This window comes from Puntigrus tetrazona, chromosome 1, assembly GCF_018831695.1.
Source record: "Puntigrus tetrazona isolate hp1 chromosome 1, ASM1883169v1, whole genome shotgun sequence".
Taxonomy (NCBI): domain Eukaryota; kingdom Metazoa; phylum Chordata; class Actinopteri; order Cypriniformes; family Cyprinidae; genus Puntigrus; species Puntigrus tetrazona.
In genome coordinates this window covers 19188686-19207848 of record NC_056699.1, presented here as the reverse complement: position 1 = coordinate 19207848, position 19163 = coordinate 19188686, and the positions used below count along the sequence as shown (strand labels likewise).

Genomic DNA, 19163 nt, shown 5'->3' with positions numbered 1-19163 from the left:
AGAAGGGAAACAATGATACAGTTTAAAAAGACTTTTTTTAAGGAGTGCGCATTGCGAGATTTTAATCTCTGCCTCCCACACAAGCACATCTACTTTCTGGCTTCTGTCAACACAAAATGTCGGCCCCTGCAAAGCCGAAGAGGCACGGGGAGGTTTTCGTTTGCAACTTGGTGGCTGTTTATGCCGTAGAAGTAAACTACTTCTGACAGACTAAACAGAAGTGGAAGCGCTGGGTGGCCGGCTCAATTAACAACCCCGAAACGTCTGGGTGCAACTGTTTTTTGAGCTAACACAACATTTTTATGGCATTTCACAAGCTGCAATAAACAACAAATGTTGAAAAAGCAGCGAGGGAGAGAATTACACAATTTCCCCTCTCTACCCGGCAACACTAAAGATACCATCTGGTCATCTCGTGTGAGGGAAGCGGCATCCTATCACTGAGGTGTGTGTGCGCGAGTGTGTGTTATGAACATTGTGACACCTGCACTTCCTCGACGGTGGGATGAAGTCTGGTATCACTTCCTGTAAATCTGGACGGTGTGCTTTGAAGTTCGACATGGTGTAATATTGCTGGAAAAAAATGTTTTCATTTATCACTGCACTGAAAACTAAAAAAAAAAAAAACAGTTGCAATTGCAATTTCCCATAAATTATTCAGTTATATAAATAAAGAGAACAGAGGATACCCCTTTTAAGTTTGCTTTAGTAAAACGCATCATTTCCATCCCTCCTGTCTAAACAGATGGACAACTCTGTCTATAAGCTGTGAGCTCATATGGGCGGACTGTCCCTCGAGCTTCCAGCCAGACCAGAGGTAAATAATACCCTCTGTGCGATGCTATACAAATGAGTACTGGGACGTGGGTACTCGGCGGCGGTTTCATCCAGAGGCAAAGGCTTGGGCAACGGAGAGCTTAAATTTGTGAATTGTGCAATTGGTCCAGATTGTAAACATGTTTGTTCTGTGATTGGGCCAACAAAACTGAATGAGAAAGGCAGGCAATTAATGAAACTTCAGTGGAGGCTGGACGCTCGAGGACACTGGGAAAGACGGGGCTGCGCTCAGCTAATTGCCCTGCTTTGTCCGTTTTAAAGTAAAGTGTAGGGTTAAAGGTCAAATCCCATTCAAACGCAAACAAGAGGTATTTATGTTAGACAGCCTGAGAGGAGGGAGACAAACGTCTGCCCCGTGAAGTGTCTAAATACGAATATTTCAATTTGTCATTTACTGCAGCCCCTCATATTAAATTAAAGAGAGTGGACCATTATTTTCAATAGGATTGGATAAATACCCTTGAACAAATGATCACAGAGAGCACTGAAAAACATACTGAATGAGTTCTGTCAACTATCAACAGTGACATTTGCAGTAAGAATAGGCTAAAAATGCAGTTGCAATTAAATTCTAACAATGATCATTCAATTATAATCATAACAATAATGAAGAAGGGCATTCTGTAATATAAGTCACATCACTTGTTTTCCCAACTGATACAAAGATTGTTTATGCACACAGTTATTACTCTCAGATGAGACACTGATATAAACAGAGTGTAATAAGTTTTGCATTATTGTCTGTCATGTTTTTAACCTGTCAATATTCTAAATAAACAGCAGCGTCAACAAGCAGATTTATGTATTTATTTATTATTATGATTGTTTTTGAAATGTATAATGTGGTAAATGGTACATTTTAAATTTGACATTTAATAAGGTGTGATTAACATCTTATTAAACATCTCAGATTCAATTTGAATGATTTTTTCTAAATCATATCTTTATTTCAATACTTACTCCTTATGATTATGACAAAAGTATTGTGAAACTGTACATAATTTAGTCATTTGTGCTACAATGGTTTTATTTAGTTACTTCACTGTTTGTTTATTTTAGATGTGACAGTGTCAATTAGGGTAGAATAAAGAAAACTGTTTTGATGAGCTTTTCTTTATTACTTTGTTCTAACCCTCTATGCCTGTTGGCAGCTTGCTACATATTACTGCGCTGGAAGCAAGAAGAGAAGAAATATGTCACATTTCAAGTCCATTTATTAACAAGTTGTGACTTTTCAAGCTTAGCATCCGTCATGCATTTTTTATTTATTATCATTATTATTAATTTAAAGAGACAGATGTGAGAGAAAAAATAACCACGGCATTAAAAGCAATATAATTTGGCCAGTGTGCCATACACAGACATTGTTTTAGCTCTTCAGTGAATACTGTTTTTATAACAGTTACAAAGAGAAAAAAAATATTATGAAACTTCGTTTTCTCTTTAACACTTTTATGGAGGCATCTAATTTGCCTTCCTAGGTTTATGGCAAACTTCTGAATCTAAATCAGACTGCTGTTCAATTATTAACCAAAGCCTAAAATCAAATACAGCTATGAATCTTTTTTTCAGAAAGTGGATGCGGTAACCAATATCCCAGACAAGACTTACGACAGGAACAAACACACCTACAAGTTCTCGTTCCATTTCCTCTCAACCATCATTAAGCAGAAGGGGTCAATTTGGCCTCCATTCTGTAATCGCATTTGCTCATCAGACCCTAAGTACAGAGAGAGACAGTTACCCAACCGCAGAACGCCTGACCCACCAGCATGACCCAGGCCCTTCAGTCCCTGTGGTGGAAAGTCATCAGAGGGTTGAAGATGCTGGGGAGCTTGGTGCAGCGCTGCTTCTCTGCAGGGTTGTAGGGCTCATTAGTCATGCGGTGGTCGCTTCTCACCAAACACAATTAAGACTATTTGCCCTCCTGCAGCAGATGCTGATGAGACAGGCAGAGAGGAGGATTGGTTGAACGGCCCTCGCTGCTACGAGAAGACCACAGCGATGGAGGCAAAAATTGAATTTTGATAATAGAGTACATCCATTTGAGAGGCTTGGCAGGGATGGCGAATGAGCAGGAAGTGCAAGAAAGAAAGAGGGGTAAGGGGAGGGGAGGGCAATAACGACCTTACTGGAGTGAAAACCTGACCGTTCCATTGCATCCGATCTGTTATGCACATTTCACAAAACCTGAATCATTCGCAGTTGTTACCTGTCACTCACCTTTAGAAAGGTCAAATGAGATTATAAAACTCAACTATAGCTCTGAGCGCTGTTATCAGAGCTCTCTATTCAACAGGTGAGCTCTAGTTACTGATGCTTAAATATTCTAAGGTGCAGAGCATTTCATACAAAAAAAAAAAAAATTTAAAAACTGTTATTATAGTCCTTTTCAGAAATGGTAATTAACTTTGTGATTTACCATTTACTTGAAATCAGTAAGTTAATCAATCATGTAAGTTAAATTGTTTTCCCATGTATTGACTTAAACTTCTCCTGTCCCCTATTAAGAGAAAGGGAAAGTGAGGTGCAAAGGAGACTGCCGGCTTATCGATTTTACTTTTGGTTTGAAAGGGACTTTACAGTTGCCCAATATATGTTTGTTTGTTTTATTGAAAAAGTAAATAAAAAAAGAATATCTAGCCCAGGTGAGCAACATAATGCATTGCTTTCCATAAAAAAAATAACTAAGTAACACAATTAGTTAATTTTATAGAGTAGCCCAATATTGTATAAACTTTTTCCAACATTGTTTATATAAAATATATTCATATTTAACTAAGTAAAAATATTTACATACAAGTATGTCTTTAAATATTAATAATAAAATAATAATAATAGAATATTTAATATATATGTTGTTTTTATCATATTAAAGTATAAGGCTGCTAGCCTAGAAAACCAAGACCATCAATCTTTTGAAATCAATTGTGAGTCCACTGTATCTGGTGCTGCCTGTGTTGAATGTTCCAAATCTGTCACTTACAAGGTTCCAAGAGCGTCAAGATGCTGCCTAGGCAGAGGGCAGCAAGGCAGCTCAGTAGGTTTTGGAACAAAGCATCTGTTTTTAAATTCAAAGAGAATGTTTGCTAAATGAGGAATGAACATGAGAATGAACCTAAACGCAATTGCTGCAGATAACTCTTAGATAAAACAATGGAGTCAACTACTTCTGTGTACTTTGCAAAACTTGCCTCCACAGATTAGGGTAAGTGGTGACTCTTTTAGGACTGAATCAGAACGCTGATATGACAGACCCTCCTCTTAATTACTACTGTAAGAGCACCAGTGGCAGGCCTGATTTTGTTCAAAATGTCAATGTGCCCACTTGGGAGAACGAAAAGGGGGAGGAAAAAAAAAAACAACTAAATTGAGAACAAATGCAGAAATGTTGATGTCAACAATATTTTAGAGCGCCGTGGGACTCTTCCGCTGCACGACAGACAACAACATACATCATATCATGCTGCTTGTGGTTTTTAACCAAAGGAGTTTCTGGATTTATTGTGAAGAGAGACAGAGAAACACCACAAAAGAAAGAGGAGGGTTGTTTGTGTTTCAAATTAAGCAATAAGATGTGTGCTAATAGTTTTAAGATGCTGATTTAATTGTGCTATGGTGTAGCGGTTTCTGAGGAAGACGCTATCAATTGACATGATTGCAGCCACGGACATTAAAGTAAAATATGCAAACCTTCATAATCCAAGCATGGGTTTATAAGAAGGATTTTTTATTTTTTTTAAATCAGTCCCGTTTGGTGAAGTGGTTATTTTCTCTCACTGAGCACACTAGTCTATTTCCACCATTACTCTGGCAAACACAGACACCTGTAGCTTACAAGCTGTCGCCATGTCAACGGTGAGAAAGAAAGGAAAAAGATGCAGCAAATAAGTGTGGGGAACAGAAGACTCTATTTGAGGGAACGGGAGTGTGGGAGAAGCCCAGTCGAGCTCATGGGAGGGGCGGGAATGATGAAAGGCTGTTGAAAGCTCTTCACTTACAGGCTCTGTGAAGAGATGTACATCTCACAGCATATGACACAGTTACCTAAACCTCTCATCTGATATGATGGGTGTTAACAAAAAAGCTCCAATAATGCATGTTGAGGGTAAAACATAAACTAAAAGTGTTTCGACAACACCCTCGTCCAGGTGTTAGAAGCATCATCTGGTTAACAACGTAACATGGCAACAGAACAATGGATAAAAATGTTCCATTATTGTTAGATCGTGTCAAACCAGAGAATGAATACGGTGTATTCTATGCAACGGTGTGTGTTCACACTCACTTAAAAAAACAACAACTAACTGAGATCCTGTTTAAGAGGATCAATTTCTCCACTCAACTGAACATTACTGTAACATAAAAGTGGTAAGATGATATATATTTAGAAGTCAATTTCAGAAAATTTCGTTATCGTAGAATAATCATGCTAACTACAAAAAAGAAAAAAAAAAATCACAAGTTTAAGTGTAGTTAATTTTTAATCAACTGGCAGCCTAGGGCTTTAAAAAAAAACCTGTACAGAAGAAACAAAAGTAAAACAAAAAACAAAAGTATTACATTTCTGTTATAATTTCTTTTATATTTTACATTTTGAATTGCAAATTGGTCAGGTTAATTTCTAAGCCTGAGGCAGAACACTGAAGGGAAAGCTTTGCATTTCTGTTTGTAGTTATTTTTTAATTTAATAAAATAAAATAGACAGTTCATCTTTTCTACGTGTCATCATTGTATGACGTTCAAAGGCCTAAATTATTTGCCATCAATGTTATAGTTAACTGAAAATAAACATCAGGAGTCATCAATATAGCATTTTCAGCTAGTTTTTCATTTTTTCATTTCATTTTTTATTTCATTTTTTTTCATTTTCAGCTAGTTGCCAAGGAAACATTTCTCATTTCAGTTTACAACTTGATGTATGAATACAACTAAAACTAACACAACTGGCACAAAAATAACAAAAAAAAAAAAAAACTATATAGATATAAAAAAACAACTATGTAACAAAATTACTCCAGGTAGAACATGAAATGAAGATAAAACCTTAAAATAAAACGTATTCAAAACATTGATAAAACTAGTAACTCGGTACTAAAATAACACTTTTCAGCATTATACGAATGCAAAATCAATGTTGTCAAGACCTATACAACTAAAACAAGTGAGAAAATCTACAGCTACTGATGTCCAAAAAGAAGTTGAGACTGGCATGTCAAAAAACTTGTCAAACCACATATGAACCACATATAGTCGTTTTATGAGCGACTATATTACTATGTGGCTTCAATCAGTGTCTTTGGCTCATAAAGTGAATCTGACTGCAGTCTAATGTACATTCTACTGCCGTCCATCTTAATTACATTGAGATGCACTTAGTGCCATGCAAATGCGTCACAAGCCAACCGGCTCAATGTAGTACCCATTGTCCTTCACTCTTCACTCGCCTGGGACTCCGTCATTAATGACAGAGGAGTGCGCTAAGCAGTCACTGAACCCTGTAGATGAAATTATCTCTCCGTTACTGGCGGGTTATGGCTGGATGGTGCTGAAGGCACCAGTGAGCGGTCCAGCACCTCCTCTGATTCTTTAAGGAATGTGGGTCGGATGACATAAAGGACAGTTAGTACGCGTACATGCGCAATTATATTCGAGCTTCACTTTTTTTTAAATGTAGTCAAGCTACGAGTGTTTGTATTTTCACTTTTTTAATTTTGTAGCAGATCGAGGCCAACTGATTGAAATGAATTGAAATCAAACTTTTAAAGTGCATGTAAATGCAAAACTATTTCCTGCACCTTAGTTTTGACTTACAATTTTTTTTCCAGGTATTATGAAATCTGGGCCTAAAATAGCTTGAATTTTGCTCTGTTCTTATATTGTTCAAATTTGATTGGATAAGAAATGATGAAACCACACAGGCCACACATCATCTGAATTCAATAATACTGTACTCTGCTCCCTTCATGCCTAAAACCCTCTTTTACCAGTGGTAAAATCACTACAAAGTACAGTCTTATCGCTTTAAGATACATCCTAAAATCCTGCTTTTGCTAAAAATCACCCGGTTCAGCATAACATGGAAAGATAAATTCGGACTAGATAAAGTCCAAACTAAAATATTCAATTAATTCTAAGGTTTGCATTCATTTTCTTTGGTGAAAGTTACTTAACTTTTATAGGGAACATCCTCTCTCCTTCCCAAAGGAAATGGATTTCTCCCCTTTCAGCAGACAATTCAGTCCAGGCCATTGTACAATGACCAAGAAATCAATGGGTTTTTTTTTCCCCCCACTCTATTTTTTTTGCCTTTGCCTTTTTTCAACACACACAAAAAACACACCTACACCCACACAAGTGGGGCTCACACCCACACACACCTGATGTAATCTAGCAGACAGTGCCAGCAGAGTGAGCCATCAGAGGGAGTGCACGCCCGGTCTAAAGCATCTCCCAGCTGGCTGCGTGAGCTGTGCCCGTCTGGCTGGAAGCTACAGATTAATTAACAGTGTGCCATGAGAGCACCGCACAAGTGTGTGTGGAGGGGGCGAGGTGTGTGACATTCAGCCCGGCCTGCTCACGCACCCAGTGAGCTCTGGATCTCACGTCTCTCCGCCCTCGCCATCATCATCATGGCCTCACGCTCTCACCCCGTCTGCTCGGTGACCGCAGCCAATCGCCTACCAATTGGGACAGATAAAGATACAACGCTTTGAGACTGTACAGAAGGAATACAAGCTGTGATCGCTGTAATAAATAGCCTTTGTGACTAACAAAATTAGATTTTATTTTAATTTTCACCTTTGCTTAACTGTCAGAAGAGAAATACAATCTTCCTTACTTCGTTGTATTTAATTGCCTCGTATCTCAAAATAAATGTTTCTTCCGTTAAAAAAAAAAAATTGATCCTATTACTATAATATCACAACACCATAGCATATAAATCTTTTTTAAGATTTTTTTTATAAAAATGGAAATTCATACATAATATCTAAAACTTTAGATCAGTGATAGGTGAATAATAAAAAGCCTGAAAGAATGGCTTTGTACAGGAACAAAATAGACGACAAAAAATAAACAGGAATAAAAATGAACAATAAAGAATAAATGAAAAAAGAGGAAAAAAAAGAGTTTTCTCCTTAATTTTACAAGTTAATAAGCCTACTTGTTTTAATATAACAAAAATTGGTACCCTATTAGAAAAAACCTGCTGAACATTTTTGGGTTGAAACTCATTAGTTAAGAATCGCTAATCTAAAGATAACGAAAGCACAAATTTTAATTTCCATACAAATTTGAAAACAACAATAGCGCATTGTGAAGTAAGCTAACATGAGTAAACTACTGTATCCATAGCAACAAGCAGAAAAATATATTTTTGTTTCACTTTGAATGGGGGCTAACGGGGTTCAAAGAAAGCTCCAGCAAAATGACAGAGGAAATATCTAACCCATTCTGAATTTGCACATCAATAGAGAGACAAATCGAGCGTCCTCTCTTGCTCCTATAATATATACAATAGAGAGCGGCAGTTCAGCTGTGACTGAAACCCGAGATACATGTGCTCCGAATCATCGGGCAAAAGACTGTCCCCGCTACCCTCTCAAAATCTTTCGTAACACCCATTCTCATTAGAGGGATGGAAAAACTTGGGGAACGGATCGATGTTTTCATTTTTCAAGTGCTTGTATCCATTAGACGGGTAAAATTCATCCATCAAGCAAATTCCTTTCTGGTTAGGCCCTGTCGCTTTAACAAGTAGCGAGCTCAATGTGCAAGATGTATTGCTCTCCATTTCACTAACCTTCATTACGTCTTTCATGTGTCTCTCACCCCCTCCTCCTATCTCTCGTATAGAGAGCAAAAGGATCTGATTGGCCGGAGACACTACCTGCCATGTTCTGTAGCATACAAGCACAGGCAGTCAACCTCTCATGTTCTTCGCATTAATTCAAACGCCTTTTTTACAGAAATCTTTCAGCATGAATTATATATGACGGCCCCTTTTACCTCCTCACTTAGGGGAAAATATAATTCTATAATTTGGTGGTTTTCATATGGTATTTAAAGCAATATTGAGTGGGCCTTCCTGTAAAGCTGAAACTAATGGGAAAAGGGGGTTACTGCATTCCAAAAGTAAGTGCTCATAAAGTTATGTTGAAACACCCATAAATTACAGTGGCAAAAAATTTCATCACAGCCATTAGAAAGACGAATCCCTCATCCTGGCCTCTCCACCTCCGTGATCTTAATCCAAAGAAAGCTATCAGGAAGACTGTTCTGTTTCAATTTCTGGAGCTCACACTCCAAAAAAACGCAAAAGGAGCTAATAAATTATGTGGTAAATTACGGTGCACCAAGCACTTTCAGGCAACATATCGCAAAATAAATTTCTCCAGCGGCTACAAAAGAAACGGTCCGGCTGAAGAGAGACCGGAGAAAGGAATGACGCAAAGAAAGTGGGCGAGAATTTTGATTTTGATCAAATTTAAAATGGCTATAATTTAGCCTCCCTAAATGACAAAGTGGGAAAAACACATCAAAATCGGCACAACCTTTCCACCTGAGCTGCTGTGAGATCAAGTGGGTGGTTTTTTGAATAAAAACCCCGCTTGCCCGCAGTCTCTGCTGACGGGGGAGACAAAAGCCCCGCTCCTCTCCTTAATGAACATATCTGTCGTGGAACGCTGCAGCTGGACTTAAAAGGTTACGTGGGGCTGGCCATGCTGGTCACAAAGCTGCGCCCGCAGGAATGCTGAATCCTCTCCAAGAAAGCCGAAAGGAGTCGCGGGGGGGTTTGGATTGGCTGTATCAGTGACAAAAGGAAAGACTGATGGCCTCACCAAGAACCAGAAAGACCTTTACGCGAACCCCTCTTCCGCCACGGGAGAGCACGGTTCATGTTTACATCCCTCCCTCGAACATCCTCACACACTTACACACAGCGGCCTCCATTTTATTTACTGCGGCATTCATAAAATATGGATGCCCAACAAGATACAGGAGGACACATGAGAACAAAATGGGAACAATGAAGTATAAAATATCACTGCATCTGGCGCTTGGCGAACTATGACAGCTGACTTGCTCAAATAAGTATTTTCCCTTCAATCATTTATTGCCTGGTAAATTATCACTAAAGGCATTGCATTACATCCTCAGCATTCCAAGCATTTTAAGCTGTAAATTTCATATTATTAAATCTTAACTGTCTAAACGGACGCTGGATTTAATAGTAAAGGACATACAATCATGATAAACTGCAAAAACGGAATACAAAGCGTACCTGGTTTTCGAATCCAATGAATTAGGGTCTTAAGAGGTCACTGAAGAAGTAGACTGCTTGTGATGGGAAGTCCTGCTGCAGCAGAGTGAAGCGCGTGAGAACTTAAAAGGTGAAGCGTTGTAAGGTGGGTGTCGTAAGGTACGGACACACAGACGACTGACCTGTCCTATTCTATAAAAGTGTCTGACGCCAGGTATGCCGTCAGCCAATCCGAACTCGTCGTTCCACGAAGGACGCACAGGTACATACAAACGGAACAGATGACTAGGACACACATTTAGTCTTAGGAGAGGGCAAGTGCATCTGGAATGATTTTCTAACCTTGTGGAAAAATAGAAGAACTATAAAAGAACTACAAAAGACGTGCACGCACGCGCACACGCAAGCCCGCTACTATTCAGAAGTTTGGGGGCAGGATTACTTGAAAGAAATTACAGTAATACTTGTATTCAGCAAGGATGCTTTCAATTTATCAGTGACAGCAAAAACGATTATAATGTTTCAAAAGATTTTCTTCTATTCAATTTAAAAAAAGAATAATACAAAAAATGATGTTTTCCACAAACAATATTAAGCAGCATGATGGTTTTCAACACTGACAAAACCAAGACATTTTACTTGAGCAATTACAATGATTTCTGAAGGATCATGTGTCACTGAAGCCTGGAATAATACCATCACAGTAATAAATTCCATTTTAAAACATATTAGTCATGAACTGAAACACATTAATACTATTTCACAATGTTATTATTCTGCATAATAAACAAATGAATGCAGCCTTGGTAAACCTAAGAGACTTTTTTTTCAAAAACATGAAATAATCTTACTGGCCCGAACTTTTGAAAAGTACAATATATATATATAAATACTAGGCATCATCAAAGAAACAGCTATAATAATGTCAAGGAATGTAAAGTGGATGAATGAAACGTTCTTGTCAAAACAAGCACGCTATTTGATGTGAAATCCACAGTTAACTAAAAATGCAGGTGTTTCACATAATAGTCATATGTGGTAAAGGGACATTAGTACATAAACTATGAGACAACATGAAGGTTAAGTGTTAAAAAAAATGTCAGGCATCTGGATGTGACTTCAGCTTGTCACGTTCTGATCTTTATCTTCCTATCGCCATTATCCTATTAAATAATAGCCAAAAAGCCTTCAAAAACAGACACAGATACTAAAATGAATCAACTACTATTGCTTACTCAATCTTCCTTTACTATCATACATTTATTTGGCATGCATATTTCGACAGTTGGCAGAGGGCAATCGGCAGCAAATCCTATAGCGCACCATAACAACACCAAACCCACTTTGCATAATAACTGTTTTCTAATATAAATCTGATGAAATTTTCACAAGATGGCAAAAAAATAGGAGAAGTGGAAAAAAAAAAAAAACATAACAGATTTAAGGTTTGAGGTGGAGCCTACTTAAAAGCTGCCGGTTATTTCCCTGTTTCACACTCGACAGAATTCACACAATCTTTGTCTTCCGCACTGGTCGCACTGCATATTTCACCAAAAAGACATACGCTTGCATGTAACACACCAGATCGGTCCAACTTTTTTGATGCAACTGGAAAGTTTGATTTATTTATTTGCCAATCCCAAAGTGTTGCCAGCTCGAGCTGGTGGTTTTTGCAGTTTGTTTATCATTGACCATCACAGAGGCGCCAGTGTGAAATAAAGTATTTTTAGATGTTGACATAATGGCTCGAAGAGGGAGGAGACCATGAATTTTTCATAGCGGCTCACAGGGAGAGGTCATTCGCCACTCTTTCTCTATAAAAGCGGGGAGAAAAAAGAATTTCTGGAAGGCTGCGAGCGGCTTTCACCCCTCTGAAAAATAAACCGATCAGCCAAGTACAGCGACCTAGAGACACACAAACACAAAACCCTACTGAACGTTGAAAAATGGATTCCCTCATTGTCCAGCTGTTCTGAAACAAACTCAAACCTCTTATTTCCTGGAACCCGTGCCGCACTCCGTCAAATTTCCAGCGAACACAAGCAGCCACCATCTACTGAACACTCTGTTGGCAAGTCAACGCTGTCTGTTGGGAGACGACAATGAGAAAAGGTGTCCGGTACAGTAGCGTCATACTCGCCTAACAATTCCTTGCTAGTTTCCATGAGAATGGATTTGTTTTGTTTGACTGTAACGCCATTATTAGCCAGTTCGCAATCCGTTTTACCATTGAAAAACTATTTACAGCTCTGGCCGACTCTAAAGAGTGGATTCCAACCAGAGTGTGCGTCCGTGTGTGTGTGCCTGTGTATAATCCTATTTGAAGTATTCTCTGCGTTTTCAATGCATTGAGGAGTTGAGCATAAATCAGAGTGACAGACTTAAAAGAAAAGGCTTTGCATTAAAGAGTCCAGGTCAAGGGGATGGGTCTTAAACACAGACAATTCCTTTCTTCTCTGAAATATAAGCACACTCCGACCGTTACCAGATGAGCGAAAGTGCATCCCTCAAAGTGTCAATTAAGCGGCACAACAGTGGCACATCAATACGTTCTAGCTGCTGCGTGACGTTTTAATTAAGCCTTGTATAGGTCGCACGTAGCATTCCATCCGGTCACGCAAGTCGCAAACATTATTAGCTTCCTCACCACTCTTGCTGATACGTTACAATGCACCTATGTAGCAAGCACAAAAACGAACGTCATAAGAGGCACGAGGCCCGCGGTTCTCCGGCTGTCGTTTGGCATGTTCACTCAAGCCAGTGAGCTTTGAGTTGGTGTTGGGTTGCCGGCAAAAACACCAGTGTCTCCATCTTTAAGCATGGCTGGGCAGCAATGAGCCTGCTCCAAATGTTACACGCCATTCAGGCCTCGTTGGTGTGTGCATATGTGTGTGTGTACATGCAATGCCGACTCCCAATTGTTCATGCATTGCATTTAACAAGCTGGTGAATCCACCCTATACCATTAGAAAGGAAATCACATCCATTCACATGCACAAACACACGCACACCAGTGTTAAAAACAACAATGCCTTTTTATCTGTTCCCAATCATTGTGCTCCTGACAATTATTAATCATGTTAGTGTCTTATTGCCTTGAAAATGAAATTACATGAAAATAAATGTTTCTGCAATTAGCTGTCATGCCTCCCATTGACAGGGAATGATTAAAACGAAGACACCGACTAATTGGGCTTTGAATAATGAAATGATATGTATGCTGACTTTTAAGCAGGTGTGAAAGCAGAAGCAACAAGGAGATGATAAAACATCTGGCCGCGCTGGACAGGTTCTGTCAATCAATCCAGCCTCTGTGACTCCCATTACCATGACAACCTCCAGCCAATAACATCTGTACTGGCCTTTATGAGGGAAAGAGGGCCACTATATGTGACAATATTAGCATCATTACAGTAACAAATGGTGCCTTCTTGCTCCTTTATTTGATGCAAGATCAAAAATGCGCACACTCTCTCCATACCACACACTGTGGCCTTCCACGGGTCTTTAAAAAAAAAAAAAAAAAAAAAAAAAAAGCTCTTTCTGTCATGATATAAATGACACTTCAGAGTTTGAAAGTGCTCCTATCAATCACTCCAACTTTAATGTGAAATAATAAAATCAGTTTAAGTTTTTCTGTTGTCTGTTTCTTTCCCCCTTCCCTGTCTCTCAAGTGAACAAAGGCCAAGTTCAAGGCAACATCAAAAATTGATTTCGGCTACACTTCAGATTAGTCAAAGGTCTCTCAGCATGCACGCACACACACACACACACACACACACACACACACACAAGCAATGCTAAACCTCTCCTCGTTTTATTGCGTGCATCGTCCGCAATACATTAGCCTCCTTGCAGATGCATTTTCTAATGACGTTTTTTAAGAAAAAACAGTAAAACATGCATGAACATCTTTTCATACGATGTTACTATTATATGAGTACTATTATATGAGTCACATCTAATTTCCGCAAGATGCTCATATTTGCGTCTTAAACATATTAACATATATGTTTATATGCTCATATTTGCGTCTTAAACATATTAACATTTTAACATATATGAATGATCAGGTCTCTGTCACAGATTACAATATCAAATCAACCTTACCGACCTAAACTAGAGAAATCAAATAGAAACAGACATATGTTTAAAAACACAGTCATAAAATAAATCGCTAAAAACCCCAGTAGAAGGCCTAAACTAGTCGAAAAAACAACCAGGAGACTGAAACGTGTTTTTCAATATAGATATTTTAAAACTAGACATATCATAGGAGGTCGATCCAGGAGCATGATTCAATGTGAGGCAATGTCAGCTCATGTCCGTGACTTTAGCGGGCAATATATACTAACATTTAAACAAAAGACCATTTAGGATGGGCCAGGAATCTTTCACCAATCACTATCATCAGTATCAGTTTTCAGTGCAATTACAGTACATGGTGATACCTCAGTACCATGCTCCCTTCTACACCGTTTTCAGACAATGTGTGTGCGCGTATATATGTCAGGTTGTTTCTTCTTTATCTGTCGAAACACAACCTCCAGGTATGTGTTCATAAGTAAAATTGAACTGATAACTTTTTTCGGTTTTTTTGGAATACCGTATAAGTGTTAGAGTAATCTGCACGTCTACACGATGTACTTTAGAGGTTCGGCTCAATTATGTACAGATCAGTTTGACATTATAAGTTCTTTTTAGACACCCTTACTGCCACTGAAGTCACCAAAGCAATATGTCGCAACAAAGCAAATGCTGTAGCCTAATTTGTCTGACATCAAATATTTAAATATTGCATTTATCTCTAAAACATAAAAGAAAAAAAGCTGCTCAGAAGACACACATTTACACACAGACAAAAAAAAAAACCCAGAGAGTGTTTTGTGAAAGAGTACGGTCTCTGTCTTTTTTTTTAAATTATTATTATTTGGATAAGAAACTTGGTTATGAGAGAATCAGCTAAGCATTTTTTATGCTTAAAATCAATCAGTGAGCATTCATTCAGAGCTGAGAATAAAGCTTAAACAAACATGAGAGAAGAACTGTAGTGAAAGAAAAATTACTAGGTGAAGGTAGGTAAATGATTACAGATTTTCTGGAAAACAGTTATTTTAAGACCTCTTCAGCACAATGTGGATGTGAGTTAGCTGATGCTGTACGCAGCACTTTTCCTCCGATAAAGCAAGTCTGTATGAAACACTCTCAAACTACTTTAAAATATGTAATCTGAGCAGAGGGATATTGCAATACTGTTCATAGTATACAGTAACAATGTCAAAACAACTACTTTCATAACTATATTTTTATATTATTTCAATTATTGTAAGTGCTTGTAAAACGCAATCTTACACAGTAAGATCAATAAAGACTTAGTTTATTTTTTTCTATATATATATATATATATATATATATATATATATATATATATATATATACACACACACACACACACTGTATGAGTATATGTATTTCTTTCTTATTTCGCTGATCTCACGTCTTTATTTGTTACTCATACACTTGCAGTATTGTTCATTTTGAAGGATATTACAGTAAACGCCAGTAAGGTGTCAAAAGTTTGGAGCTAAACGTTATCATTTTTCTGAAACGTAATTTCAAGCTTTTGGGCTGTACACAGAATCTGCATCTATTTTATTATTATTGAAAGACAACGGAGAAGTCAAGCAGATGAAGTTCTTATTACGAGGGTGAAACTGTGCTCATATTGTTATACAGTGAAGCTTACACGCACCGCACGTGAACACGTTTACAACCTGCGTGTACCTGCCTTCACTGATTTACTTCAGCGTGCGCTCGACTAACATATACATTTGGAAAGTAATGCATTTTATAGGCTGCGACGAACTCTGTGATGAGATTTTTTTATTAGTCTGACAATAAATAAATAAATACAAAATAAAGAGAGAACGTTCTTTTTTTTTTTAAATTGCAATGCTTCGTCCTGTTTTATTTTCTATGAAACGGTAACGAGTTTGTAAGTTAGCGTCCGCGCGTGCTGAGGCCATCGGTGTTCTTACCTGCTGTCGATGTGTTTCAGCATCCCATAGACAAAACTTCATTAAACGACGGTCAACTTCGGGGAAAGACAAAACAGAGAGATGTTTCTCGCAAAAAAAGTCCTCCTCGCTCGCTTCAAGCAGCAACTTCCGTCCAAACGATAGTCCGGAGAGCGCGAGAGTCACTCAGATGTTGACAGATAGATGTTTCTATCTCCTCTCTGAAAGCGAGAGCAAACGGAGGAGATTGGTCGGGGGTTGATCGATGTGTCCAGCGCTCGTGTGCGTAAATGCCGAATATGAGCCGCCACCGTCCGGAAACACCGAAGATAGGGAGTTAGACGAGCTGCCGCTGTTTCCTCACAGAGATACAACAAAGCCGGGAGTGCGCGCGAGCATGTCTACCTGAAAGCGCGGCGAGAGTACAGATAATTCGCGCAAGAGTGTGTTTCCTCAGCTCTGGATCTAGCTCGGCGCTACCGGTCCCCCCGCTGCGTCCAATCAGTGCGCTATGTGTCTGTATCCAGCACCGGATCAGTGATAAATGAAGGGTCATCCATGACTAACGCCGAACCCTGATGAATGACTTTCACGAGCTCGTCGTCATCACCGTGTCTCTGGCTGATAGCGACTGTAAGCAGCTCATGGGTTTGGCTCTGTTTTACGTTTTCATTCGGGATGCGAAGTTCGTTCTCGTCGAGCAGCAGCGCAGCGCTTGCGAGTGTTATTCTGCATGCTCAAAGTTATTACTTCGCCTGGCCCAAAACACCACGAAATAGTATAAATAAATGCCTAAATGTTTGAATTAAAATTAGCTTTTTTTTAAATTTATTGTAACAAAATGGCAGATGGCAGAACTTTACTGTATTTTTTTAAAATAAATAAATAAAGAAAGAAAGTTATTGCAAAACTGTTCTGGCACATGGCGTTACAAGATTTATCGGGTGGTATTATGGTGAAATGCAACGCGACAATGCTTTTATGGCATTTAATTATGTGTCAGTAAATACAATGACATGTCTGAGCTATGCATACCTGAATCTATCTGTAAAACGATGAAGTAGTTATATATATAAAAATAGTAATATATATATATATATATATATATATATATATATATATATATATATATATATATATATATATATATATAATGTGAGATTATACATATTACAATATTTTATGTAGAAATAAGGCAATTCATTTCTTTTACTTCAGAATTCTTTTTCAGTATTTCACAGTAAAAATACATGCTGTTTTTTGTACATTCAGTTTTTTGCAATGGCTATCGAAAGGCTGCTTACAATTTTAACCGTTTTTACTTCATCATTTTACCACTAACATTTTCTTTGCATATGTTATTTAGCATATTTGTATTTATTTATTTATTTTATATACATCTGGAAAGATTCAACCTCCTATCTTATAATATATGTTCATTTTTTAACACAATATACGACATTTTGAATTAGAACAGATACCAATTCTGTCAAATTTACGCAGTCAGTGTAGGTGCGCATTACAACAGTACAGTGCCATAACCATCCATTTCCCCAAACACCAACATATTGCAAAATAAATCTCAATAAGATGATTTCACCCTAAAAGGGATTATTGTGTTGACTGCTACTTTCCAATTAAAAAAAGTGGAAATATTGATCTAAAATGAAATTATTTTATTATGTCAGAAGAAAGAGGCAGAGAGAGTTTTTAGGACAAGAACTCCGAAGCCCTGACCAATGTGTCTTTGTGTATTTCGCAACAGCGACTGGCCGACTGTGCATTACGCGGCCACTTAAAAAATAAATATAACAATAAATAGATGCATGAACAAGAAATATTGTTTTATAATTTTTTCTATACTGATTTAAAAAAAATTAAAAAATTAAAGATTTAATTAGATTAAAGTGACCGCAGATTTTTCATATTTTACACTGTATGAACCGACTGTAAGAACAACACAAAAGCAAGATGCCTCCATCCTGAAGATGAATGAAGAGTGCACGAACAGTCTTGTAAGTTAAAATTGGCACTGCCACTGAAGCAAACCTCGCGTGTCCCTTGACCTCATCCACCTGCTCCCAGCACCTACACTGGTGAAAAGTTCAAATATTTTCACAAAGTCCTGTGAAGCTTAGTAACTACACAAGACTTTGAGTGAAAGGAGCAGCAGCTGCAATTTTAGCAAGTTTTGGTTCCTGACCCGGCTTAACCCAGAGTGGTGTGCTCCTCGGTTAAAAACACCTGAAGAGATCCTCAGCCCCACACTTCATGCAGGCAGGAGAGCATTCAATTACCCTCTACCAAACTCACGCAAATTCAATGCAACCTTGTTTCTATGGCAGATTTCTATTTTAGTATTTTCTGCGAAAAATAAAAAAATAAACCTTTCATTTACAGTTTCACACATTTTAAAGACGCCTTTGACTCTTTGTCCATAGAGTTCGAAGCAGCTCAGTATGCAAAACAACACAAACTGTTTTTGCTTTAATGTGTAAAACGCACCTTGCTTTGTTTAGAAAGTTAGCAGTAATTTATATGTCACATGTCAACATTGAAGGGTTTTAGAAGCCTGGCTTAAATGTGCTGAGCTAAATGAATGTAATCAGGTCTTCTCCTCAAGTTTCAGTCAGGATTAATTTCAGAGTTACTCTGTAAATGGTATGAATTATTAATTTCGCTGACACCCAGAAGAACAAAAGTACAAGGGAGTGGTATGTCGGCACAATCTAGAGCTTGTGCTGAAGTCTGAGGTATATTTTAAACATGGAGGACCCGTTTACCTCTGCCCAAGAGCAAACTCCTGTGCAGAAAAATAAATTGCAACAACGATTGTAAGATGGGACATTGAATTTGTAATTCCAGTTTTTATGCATAACGAAATAGTTCTGTGGGGGATAATCTTATTATTAAAGGCATATTTTATATCATTTATTTTTTAACTTTCCCCATAGTTTGTTCTGCATATTCAAATACACAAAATAAAACAGTATTAATAATTCTCTTTGTCAGTAAATGTGACGCAAGCAAGTAGTAACATAAGT

At 38.0% G+C, this 19163-nt stretch overlaps 1 protein-coding gene across 11 annotated transcripts in view; it reads right to left on the bottom strand.

The window, feature by feature from the left end:
* The window catches only part of tenm3 (teneurin transmembrane protein 3), a 243630-nt gene extending 226874 nt beyond the window's left edge, over positions 1-16756 (bottom strand). For 10 of the 11 annotated variants that reach the window (XM_043229546.1, XM_043229727.1, XM_043229793.1 and 7 more), the window contains exon 1: positions 16141-16756. The gene's annotated coding sequence lies outside the window, so the exon portion shown is untranslated. The remainder of the gene's footprint in view (positions 1-16140) is intronic. The other variant, XM_043230363.1, reaches the window with a different exon arrangement.
* Between the last annotated feature and the right edge of the window lie 2407 nt (positions 16757-19163).